At 45.3% G+C, this 10077-nt stretch overlaps 1 protein-coding gene across 1 annotated transcript in view; it reads right to left on the minus strand.

Moving 5' to 3' along the window:
• Positions 1-10077, minus strand: part of LOC147640635 (uncharacterized) — a 31460-nt gene that overhangs the window by 20014 nt on the left and 1369 nt on the right. The window lies entirely within an intron of this gene.

Here is a 10077-nt window from a genome sequence, read left to right on the forward strand (position 1 = left end):
AGAACATAGAGCCAATGGTAGAGAATATGGGCACTAAAGTCGGGCCGGGCATCAAGGCAGCTCCTTGGTGATCTACATCGACATACCATTGTTTTCTAAATGCTGAATTTCATATGCATTGGCATGGAGGATTTGGCAATGGATGCCCGTGAAGCTATGTCGTGAAGCTATGTATTGAATTTCTCCAATAGTAATACAATTTACTCAAGGGAGGGGTTGGCCGTTCCGGCTCATTGTGTGTCTGTTGTCAATTCAGCAATTTGCTTCTTGTATTTGAGCAAGTGTCCTTCAAATCTTAGTGTATTTAAGTGTATTGATTAGCATTGTGTTCAACCAAGTTACACATACGATGGAGTTTCACCCACCATAGCCACTCTCTGCTAAAACCCTAACCCTAACTGCAGACCTGTACCAACATGTGGTATCAAAGCCAGGTTCTTCCTCCTCTGCAACTGTGCTCAAAACTATCTCTACGCATCATCTCTGTTGTCGGACCCTGGCTGGCCACGACACCCTCTCCTCGCTGACCTCCGCCCACAGCTCACACTTTCTCCTCGGCAGCCCTCTCCCCCAAGCCTCCTCTTACCAATGTGCGCGCACTCTACTCTGCACTTTGCAACCTCTTTGATTTTCAGCTTGTGCCACAAAATGCTGAAAACATGCAAGTACATCAGATTTTGCTTTCAAGGGATACACCCAAGCAAATCTAGAGTAGATGGTGTCCACATAGGACCACACACATCACTGTGCACAAGCTATAATTTCTGGATAGCCCTTGTTGATCCATCTTTTGGGAATGCATTTCTGTGCATCTTACCCAATATGCACCCTTCACATACATGTTTTGGTGGCAGATCTACATGAGGCATGTCTTGCACCATTTGTTGCCTTTGCAATAGCATCAAACTGCCAGAATTGAGAGAGAGAGAGTGCGCTTCGTCCAACACCACCAACCGACCCCCACCATAACAAAACCATTGGCATATTCCAAACTGTCAAGCTGATATAACCCATGGTACAATGTGCCAGAAGTGACTAATACATAGCCACCTTCACGATCTTTCACTTTGCACCTGTCGTCCTCAAAGTTCACTGCATATCCTCTATTAGCAAAAGAGGAGACAGACATCAAATTTTTCTTAATCCCAGACACATACAATACATCTCGAAGACATAAGTCTACCCCATCTGCTGTTGTAAGGATCACGTCACCAACGCCCTGAACTGGATAAGAAGAATTGTTTGCAAATGTTACCCGTTTGCCTTCAGAGGTAGCCATAAGCTTCTTAAACAAATTTCTCTGTGAGGTAATGTGTGTAGAAGCACCACTGTCAAAGTACCATGTGTCATGTCTTTCTTTCATTGACACTGAGAGACATATGCTCTAATGATGCATCATAACTGCAACAAAGAAAAGTCCACTCGTCCCGCACAAGATTTTACTAATGCATCATCTCTCATTGTAGGTGATGAAGAAGAATCTACAGCCATGCCGCTTTCCTTTTTCTTCTCCTTTGCAAGCCGCTTTCCACACTCATTCAAATAGTGACCCGGCTTTTTGCAATACTGACATTTGCCCTTTTTCCTGGGCTTGCCTGCATCATTTTTAGCCTTTTGTGAAGGCTGTCCCAAATCAGCCTTTGGCTGAAAATTGCTTTTGGCTTTTCCCTTGCCCTTGCCTTGGGCAACAAAAGCCCCATCACTGCCACGCATGACGGAAGATTTGTTCTTCTGATTCTGCTCCTCCTGTAGTAACAAGCCAACCAACTCTTCAAAACAAGACTAGCTCCGGATTCCCCCACATAGATAGAGTGAGTGATGGGTGGAAGTTCAAATAACTTTGTGGCAGTGATGAGTGTCCTCTGGAAACCAGCTCCTTTTCAGAAATGACCTCATCAATATTGAGTAACTACTCCCGAAGGTCCTGGATCTTCGTAAGATGATCAGCCATATTGTCACCATCATTCATGTCCAAATTCTCAGGTTCCTTCTTGAGATATGCAACCCTAGCCTCATTCTTTGTCTGATCAGGTGAAGATGTACGCCCTGCAAACATAGCACCTAACACACCTGGCCATGGTGCTCAACAAGCTGCAATATCTACTCCTCCCTCACAGGAGCATAAGAGATGGGATACTCGTGATGCCCAAGCGATGGCTTTGATTGCTTTGTCAGTAAAGCGATCAATCATAGCGCATATCAAGTCTGGCAGGACATCATGATAAGCTTGGGATGTACTGGAAACCATGCAATACATAACCCCATAAGCCTTTGGCCACAAGAAGGTTTCGGACCATGAAACACCAGAGGGAGTAGTTACTGCCATCCAATTTGTCCTCTTGGGACAAAACCCCGAATATATCGGTTGTATTCCCAGCCATAATGCTGAAATCTCTTTACCAAGAGATATGCAAACACGTGCAACCAAGTATGCTCTAAAAAGCACCTGCAAGCGAAAACCCAATGCACCAGAGTGCTATGCTAGGCAATCACAAATTCCTAAGCAAACTTTTTGCCTCAATACAAGGCTCCAATAATTGTTTGGAGTGTCTTGACAACACCAGCAATGCAAATCTCTGCACAGTCAATGCATAAACATCAAATCAAGGCTTGTAGAATGGAAAGCCCCAAATTTTTGTACACTAGAGAGCTGAATGATGTGCCAATTGCACACAAATGCGAAAAGCACATTATAATGCACCGTTGGGCTCAGTTTTGTGCCAATTGCACAAAAATTGCAAAAGCCCCAAATCTATGTGTACCATGTAGGTGCAATTGTGCAATTAAGCTCGAATTTCTGAAAACCCCCAAATTTTTGCAAAGCCTACAACTTCAATTTCTGCAATTAAGCAAAATTATTAAGTTTTGTGGATGAAATTATCATGTTTGCCTTGAATCATGATCATGCAATTAAGCATGAATCTCAAAAAATCCCCAATTTTCACTGAACCTTGCACCAAATCTTGCCCTAAACTACTGCCTGCACCTAGAATTTTGCAATGAAGCATGCAAACCACAAAAGCCCCAAGAATAGTACCCAAAAACAAGTACCTGTAAGCCCTACAGCAAATCTGGCTTTGTAGAGTTGTGGAGAGGGTTTAGGGTTTAGGAGGGGAGCGTGGGGCGTGGGGCGTGGGGCGTGGAGGTTTACCACACTGCAAAGGAGGTCGCCTCGCAGGTGATACAATGGAGCACAAGGACAACAACAAGTTGGCAACAGTCGAGCCGGCAAGTGGGCGCGAAAGGAGATGGGGAGACGGACAGCAGGCAGGCAATGAACCGGGACGGCACGGTGAAAACCAAAAGACGACAACCTATCAGACTAGGAGGCTAGCGAACAAACGGAGGGGGCCAAATTTCCACGAATTCCCATCAAATATCAGTACAGTGATACAGTCATATGAGCCTACTAAAGCTAAAGAGACTCATGCTCTTCCTGAGTAGCGAGCAGCCATGGAGGCCGAGATTGATTCCATCGAGAGCAATCGTACATGGGAGCTTGTGGACCGGCCTCTGCATTGACAGGTTATTGGGGTCAATTGGTTTTAAGACCAAGTTTCATGCTAATGGATCTCTGGACAAACACAGCCAAATCGGTTGCAAAGGGGTACTCTCAAATTGAGGGTGTGGATTATGAGGAAACTTTTGCTCCTACAGCCAGAGACACCACCATCCGGACAGTTCTTGCTCTTTCTGCTCATGAGCACTGACAAGTTTACCAAATGGATGTCAAGTCTGCCTTTCTTAATGGTGACTTACATGAGGAGGTGTATGTTGAACAACCTCAAGGTTTTCAGGTTCCCAGACATGAGGGTAAGGTGTAAAGATTGCACAAAGCCCTTTAGGGTTTGAAACAGGCACCTGATAAGATTGATGCATTCTTTCTTTCCCTTGGATTCCAAAGATGCTTTGCAGACAGCAATCTCTATGTCTTTGCTCAAGATGCTTTACTCTATTTGACCGTCTTATATGTTGATGATTTATTGATCACTGGCTCACATCTTGCCAAGATTGAACAGCTCCGATCAAATTTAGCTCTCACCTTTGAGATGACTGATTTTGGATTTCTCCACTACTTTCTTGGCATGGAGGTCTATCAGTCTTCTGATGGAGTGTTTCTTGGCCAATACAGATATTTGCAACAGCTCATGGAGACATTTGGGATGCGAGTGTCGTCCAATTTCTTCTCCAATGGATCCTAGCTCCAAGCTCTCCCGTGATGATACCTCTCCACTCTTCGAGGACAGTACACAGTACCAAAGGCTTGCTGGTTCTCTTATTTATTTGACTTGCACCAGGCCCAACATTTCTTACAGTGTCAGTTTTCTTCCACTCCTCCACATTCTCATTGGCAAGCCGCTCTGAGGGTTCTCCAATAAACTTATTTGGTACCTTGGACTATGGTCTCTCTTTCATAGGAGGCACTAAGCTTGTTGGATACTTTGATGCTGATTGGGCAAGTGATAAAATACTCGACGATCCACTTCCGGTTATTGCTTTACTCTTGGTTCTGATCTTATTTCCTAGAGATCCAAGAAGTAGAATACAATTTCATTATCTTCTGCTGAGGCTGAGTACCATGCTTATATGGATACCTGCTGTGAGCTATTATGGTTGTTCCAGATGTGGAGCAATCTTGATCTTGATCTTACGGGCAGCCATAGTGCCTTCGCGTTGGCTCGAACTTCATCCTTCCATGGCAGGACCAAACATATTGAGGTCCACTTTCACTTCGTTCGCAAGCTCATCGCCGATGGCATCATTACACTAGAGTATTGTCCTTCTCAGGACAACCTTGCTGATCTCTTCACCAAACCTCTTCCTCAAGATACTGTTGATCAGCTCCTTACCCGTATGGGAGTCGGACCCCCGTAGAGGAGGTGTTGGACAGTGTTCATCTTCAGCATTTAATCTCCATTTTGTGCCTCTTTTATCGAGATATTTATCTAATGTCGTTAGGGATTTTCCCATATTTTTGAGCTATTTTATAGCTTAGTTTTAGGCTACTTTAGGCATTTTTATCAATCGTGGGGACATTTGTCCTTCAACCCTATAGGCCGACTGGCTCTACAGATATGTATATAAGCATGGACATTGCTCATTCATAATTAAATCAATACATTTCAGATCTTGGCTGTCTACTTTCTCTTGTTTGATCTCTATTTGCTTCCGCTTCGTATTCACATATTCTCACAGTAAGTATTCATTTAAATTATTCTAAACGTTTTACAACCTTTGTTGCTCACATTCATTAAAGTCGGATACCGGCCATTGGCCAGTGCCCGGTGCCCAAGGGATGCAGGTTAGGGCAGCCAAACCTATGGGCACCCTTTAGACCATATAAACACACATAAGTGCGTGTGCACCAAAAGGAGGTGCAGGGGTTGACCTCCTGTCCACAACCATGCACGCGACTGCCTCTCTCTTTCTTGCACTATTAGGAGGCTGGCCCATCTCTCCCTACTGCTCATCTACAAGTCGACTATCATTCACGCCTCTTGCTGGCTGCCGTACAGCTGAAAACCCTAATATACCTGCAATACTTGAAAGAAACCCTAATATACCTACAGTACTTGCTGGAAACCTTATTGTACCTACAGTACTTGCTAGAAAACCCTGGCAATCGGATGTGTAGTATCATCTCCGGTTTCAACAAAACCTAGTCTTTTAAGACTCTTCATTTCCTTGAACCACTCACCATGACTTGCCATATGGTTCGAAGCACCTGAATCAACATACCATGCACCATCATTACATGCTGCTACATCATTTCCAGACACAGCATTAACTACATGTTGCATAACAAACTACCTCTCATTATCCTCATTATTTTTGCTAGAGGATACATAGTTATTTTGCTACACTTTTTCATTTCGCATATCATTATGCCTCTTATAGCAATCTGCCTGCACATGTCCAGGCTTACCACAATAAAAACAGCCTCGTGTAGCATTATGCTGCCTTTGTCAATTACCGCGACCTCTCTAACTCCCCCTGCCTCTAAACTGGCCTCTTTTGCCTGTGTGTTGTTATGACTCTCCCTGCCTCTAAACTGGCCTCTTCTACCTGTGTGTTGTTGTGATTCATGAAACTGTTGCTGACTATAATTGTGATTACCTCTTCGGCCATCACCTTGGCCACGTCCACGGCCTCTATCTCGTTCTCTACCTGAACTTGTATAGAAGGCCTGCTGCTTTGAACTGTTTTTGTTTTGTGAAGACTATTGATCTTCACCTAAATTCTTCTCTTCAATGATCAGCATTGATACCAAATCTGTAAAGTTAGGAATGTTTTTCCGAGTTTGAATAGACGTCTTTAATGTCTTGTATTGTGGCCCGAGACCATGTAAACATACTTCCACCTTATCATCATCATCAACAGAAACACCAATAGATGCAAGGGATTCCACAATGCCCTTGATCTTCAAGACATAATCATTCACAGACATGTTTTTCTTCTCCACAGTGTATGAAGCTCATTCTTCAACTAAATCTTTCGTGCCTTGGTGTTAGTTTCATACAACTTCACTAAGGTATCCCATGCCTCCTTGGATAACTTGGCATCCTGTAAATACCCAATCATGGTGTCCTATATGCTGATAGAAAGCCAATACATGACTTTCCTTGCTCCTTGATTCCAATCCTTGTATTCTTTTACATCTACAGCAGTTGGATTAATCTCCGGTATCTCTGGTTCCTCCTCATGTTCACCTTCAATGTAGTCCCAATAGCCTTCCCATCAGAAAATTTGTCAATCTAAACCTCCAAGCATGGAAGTTGTTCTTGTCAAGCTTCTCTGCAACAATCTGGTTAATTCCATCATTTGAAATCTTATCTACAACACAAACTCACCAAAAACAGCACTCTTGTTTGACCTACACAAACTATTGTATTCTTTGCAGCGGTACTATACTACACCCAAACTGTCACAACCAATGACCTCAACTTGCATGCATACACCCAAGAGCACATGTAAGACCTCTTTGCAGTACACACAATGTCTGCACAACCAATCTCCCTTCTTACAGTACCAAAAATAGAATTCTGCAGAGTATCAAAACTTACCTGCAATGCCCATGAATGCTTGCGAACTGAAAAATGGAGGTCCAGACGCGCTCAAAACGCGTTTTCGGCGTGAAAAATTTAGTCCAAAGAATAGTATAGTTACCCTTAAGCTCCGCTCCCACGAAGAAAGCTCCTCAATTGGAGTTCGTTTGCCAGTGCCTCCTGAAGAGCTCCCGACCAGGGTGTAGTAACCAACACAAAGGGGAACAGTAGATAAAGCTCTTACCCTCGTACCGCTTCCTGTGCTTCTCTTGCTTGCCGCTAGCTCCTTAGCATGAACTAGGCTCTGATACCATGAAAAGATACAGGGGAGAAGGGAGCTTGAGCTCTTGCAAGCACACACACTCTCACAAACCCTAGAAGAGAACACACAAGGTAAGAGGCTAAAAATTATTATTCTTCTTCTCCAACAAAAGAGATCTACAAACAATATAAAGTGACTAACACACATACTAGAGTATATACAAGCAGTCCATAATGTGGGCAAAGGTATGTCGGTGCCAGCTACCAAATCCGTCAATGATGTAAATATCGAACGATCACGCAAGCGCCTCGTGAGTGTCATCTCATGTTGAGCTTGACATCTCAACAATTTTCCCTTCAACACCATCTAGCACTCGATGTAAAGGCATCTGATGTTGAAAGGGTCAAGTTTGATGCTAAAACTAAAAATTTGTGGTTATTCTTCAAAATATGCAACTGTTCTTGCTCACAATTTGTTACTAATCTAATTTGATGTTTAAAAAGTAGGCTTGATAGAAACTGGCATGAACATATACGGATAATGAAGAACTTGAAAAGGATAATGAACCATCCAAACAAGCTTGTCTTGCTGCTCCTTTTGGATCGCCAGTCTATATGCTCACTGTTTACATGAATGTCTGAGCTTACTGCACAAATGTCCAAAGTCAAAGGTGGCAGCTTGTGGATGAAGCTCAATGCCCCCACAGCTTTGTTTTTCTGTTGGTACAAAAGCACCAATTGCCATCCTCACAGGCCACTAAAAGGAACCACATGTTTAATGGTGTAATATGCAATGATGCATGAAACAAATAAACAATGTATGTTCTCATAAACTATGTGGCTATGAATGTGCATATATACGGCCATCCTTGAAGCTTAAGCTCCAAGTCTTGCACCTCAAATGAAGTTTCCTCCAAGAAAAAAAATAAAGCCATCAGTCAAGCATTGTAGGTGTCCAGCATTCAAAATAGCCACAAACTCTATCGATTCCCTATCTCTAACACCTATTCATTTACCTGGCCAAAACACTTGGCCATTAAAAGAATCAGATAATGGAAGTAGGAGCTCCACACTGGTCAAAAGCTGCTCAAACCAACCCCCCCCCCCACCCCACCCCCTGGGCCTGGTCACCTGTACTTGTACCCCCCTCCCTTCAGCCCCTGCGCACCCTTGGCCCCCCCCCCTCTCCCGTCTCCCCATCATACAGCCTCCTTACCCACATCCCCCCCACCTCCCCGCCCCTCCCCACCTCTCCACAACATTCCCTCCCACTCCCCCCCGACCCAAAAAAAAACGACCCACCCCCATTGTTTTCCCTCTCCCCACCTCCCTGTACAGCCCGCCGACCCTACCCCCACCACCCCTCTATTGCACCCCTAACTCTCTTCTTCTTGCTGTCTGACCTCTTCTGCTCCTCTGCACAGCTCCCCCCTCCCCCTGATTTCCTCCCCCACCCCCCTTCCCCTTTTTTTCCTGCCCTCCCCCGTCTTTTGTGTCATGGCTTCCTGTTTCTGTTCTCTCCTCAGCTGCTCTCCCAGTCAGCATTGTGCTTCATTCAGCAGTGGGAATGCCTCTTCTGGTTTTCCCCCTTTCGGAGGACTCCATGCCACCCACTCCAGCTTCCCTGATGGAGGCCGCCGCCCTCAACTGTCATTTTCGGATGCAGACCTCCTGCTTCTATCCAGCTGAACGGCTTCTCTCATAGCCAAAATTTTGATCTGTAAGCTTGTTAGAAGCATGCCCACGCGAGGACAGATTTGGGGCCCCTGAAAGACGCTTTTATCGGTGAGCTGGGGCAGATTACCGACATTCAATTGCTCAGAAACAGCTACATCAAGCCTTGATGGAGAGTCGTGCAACAGAGCCATGTTCCATTACACAATACACAGGTGCATTTCCGTAGATGGCATCATGGCTTTTTGCCTAACTCTAAGCTGGTGGCGGCTGCGACAGGTTCCCCGTTACTGTCTGCTTCCCTGGTTTGCCCAAATAGTACCATAATCTTCTCCCAGTGATTGAGCGCCCTCTAGGCCAGGTGTTAGACCCCCGGGACGGCGGCAGCAACCGTCGCTCAAACAGCGGGTCTCCCTATTTTACAAGTGCTCGTCTCTTTTCTGGAAAACCTCCCTTAGCACCTCATGATTCCCCAATTGGATGGCTCCCATCTCCTACAGAAGATTGAGTTCTCTGGCCTGCCCGATCAGGATGTGTTTGCCGCTGGATGGGAGCATTGTTCAATTTTGCCCCCAATGCCTTTTTAGCAATGGGCAGCCAACGCAATTGACTCCAGGCACCGGCTCAGGTCATCCAGACGGTTGAGGAGTAACAGGACACAAGCAGCTCTGCCCCCTGCCTTGCCCCCCATCACCCTTGGAATGGCAGCAACCCCGCTGTGCACCAGCAGTAGTAAAAGTGGCACACCCCTAGTGGCGCCCAATTTAACGATCCTGCCAGATACTGTTATTCGCATTTATCTTTCGGGATCCCTGCAGATCAGGCAGAGGATTTTGTAGTCCAGCCAGCCATCACCACAGCCGACTCTGCAATGCCCCAAAGTACTAAACCCCCCTCCCCCGCATTGCGAGGGGTGGGACCCACTAATCACAATTGCTCCTTCTCCTTTTCAGGCTTCTAGCACTACAAACAATCAATCCTTTGCAAATCGTTATTTTTCCGAAGTCCAGCTGGCCACAGCAGCCAACTCTGCGAGGCCCCAAAGTTACTAACCCCCCTCCCCCGCATTGTGAGTGGCTCCAGATAGAGGGACCCA

The sequence above is a fragment of the Cibotium barometz genome, chromosome 2, assembly GCF_041138505.1.
Source record: "Cibotium barometz isolate CiBa-2024 chromosome 2, ASM4113850v1, whole genome shotgun sequence".
NCBI classification, from domain to species: Eukaryota; Viridiplantae; Streptophyta; class Polypodiopsida; order Cyatheales; family Cibotiaceae; genus Cibotium; species Cibotium barometz.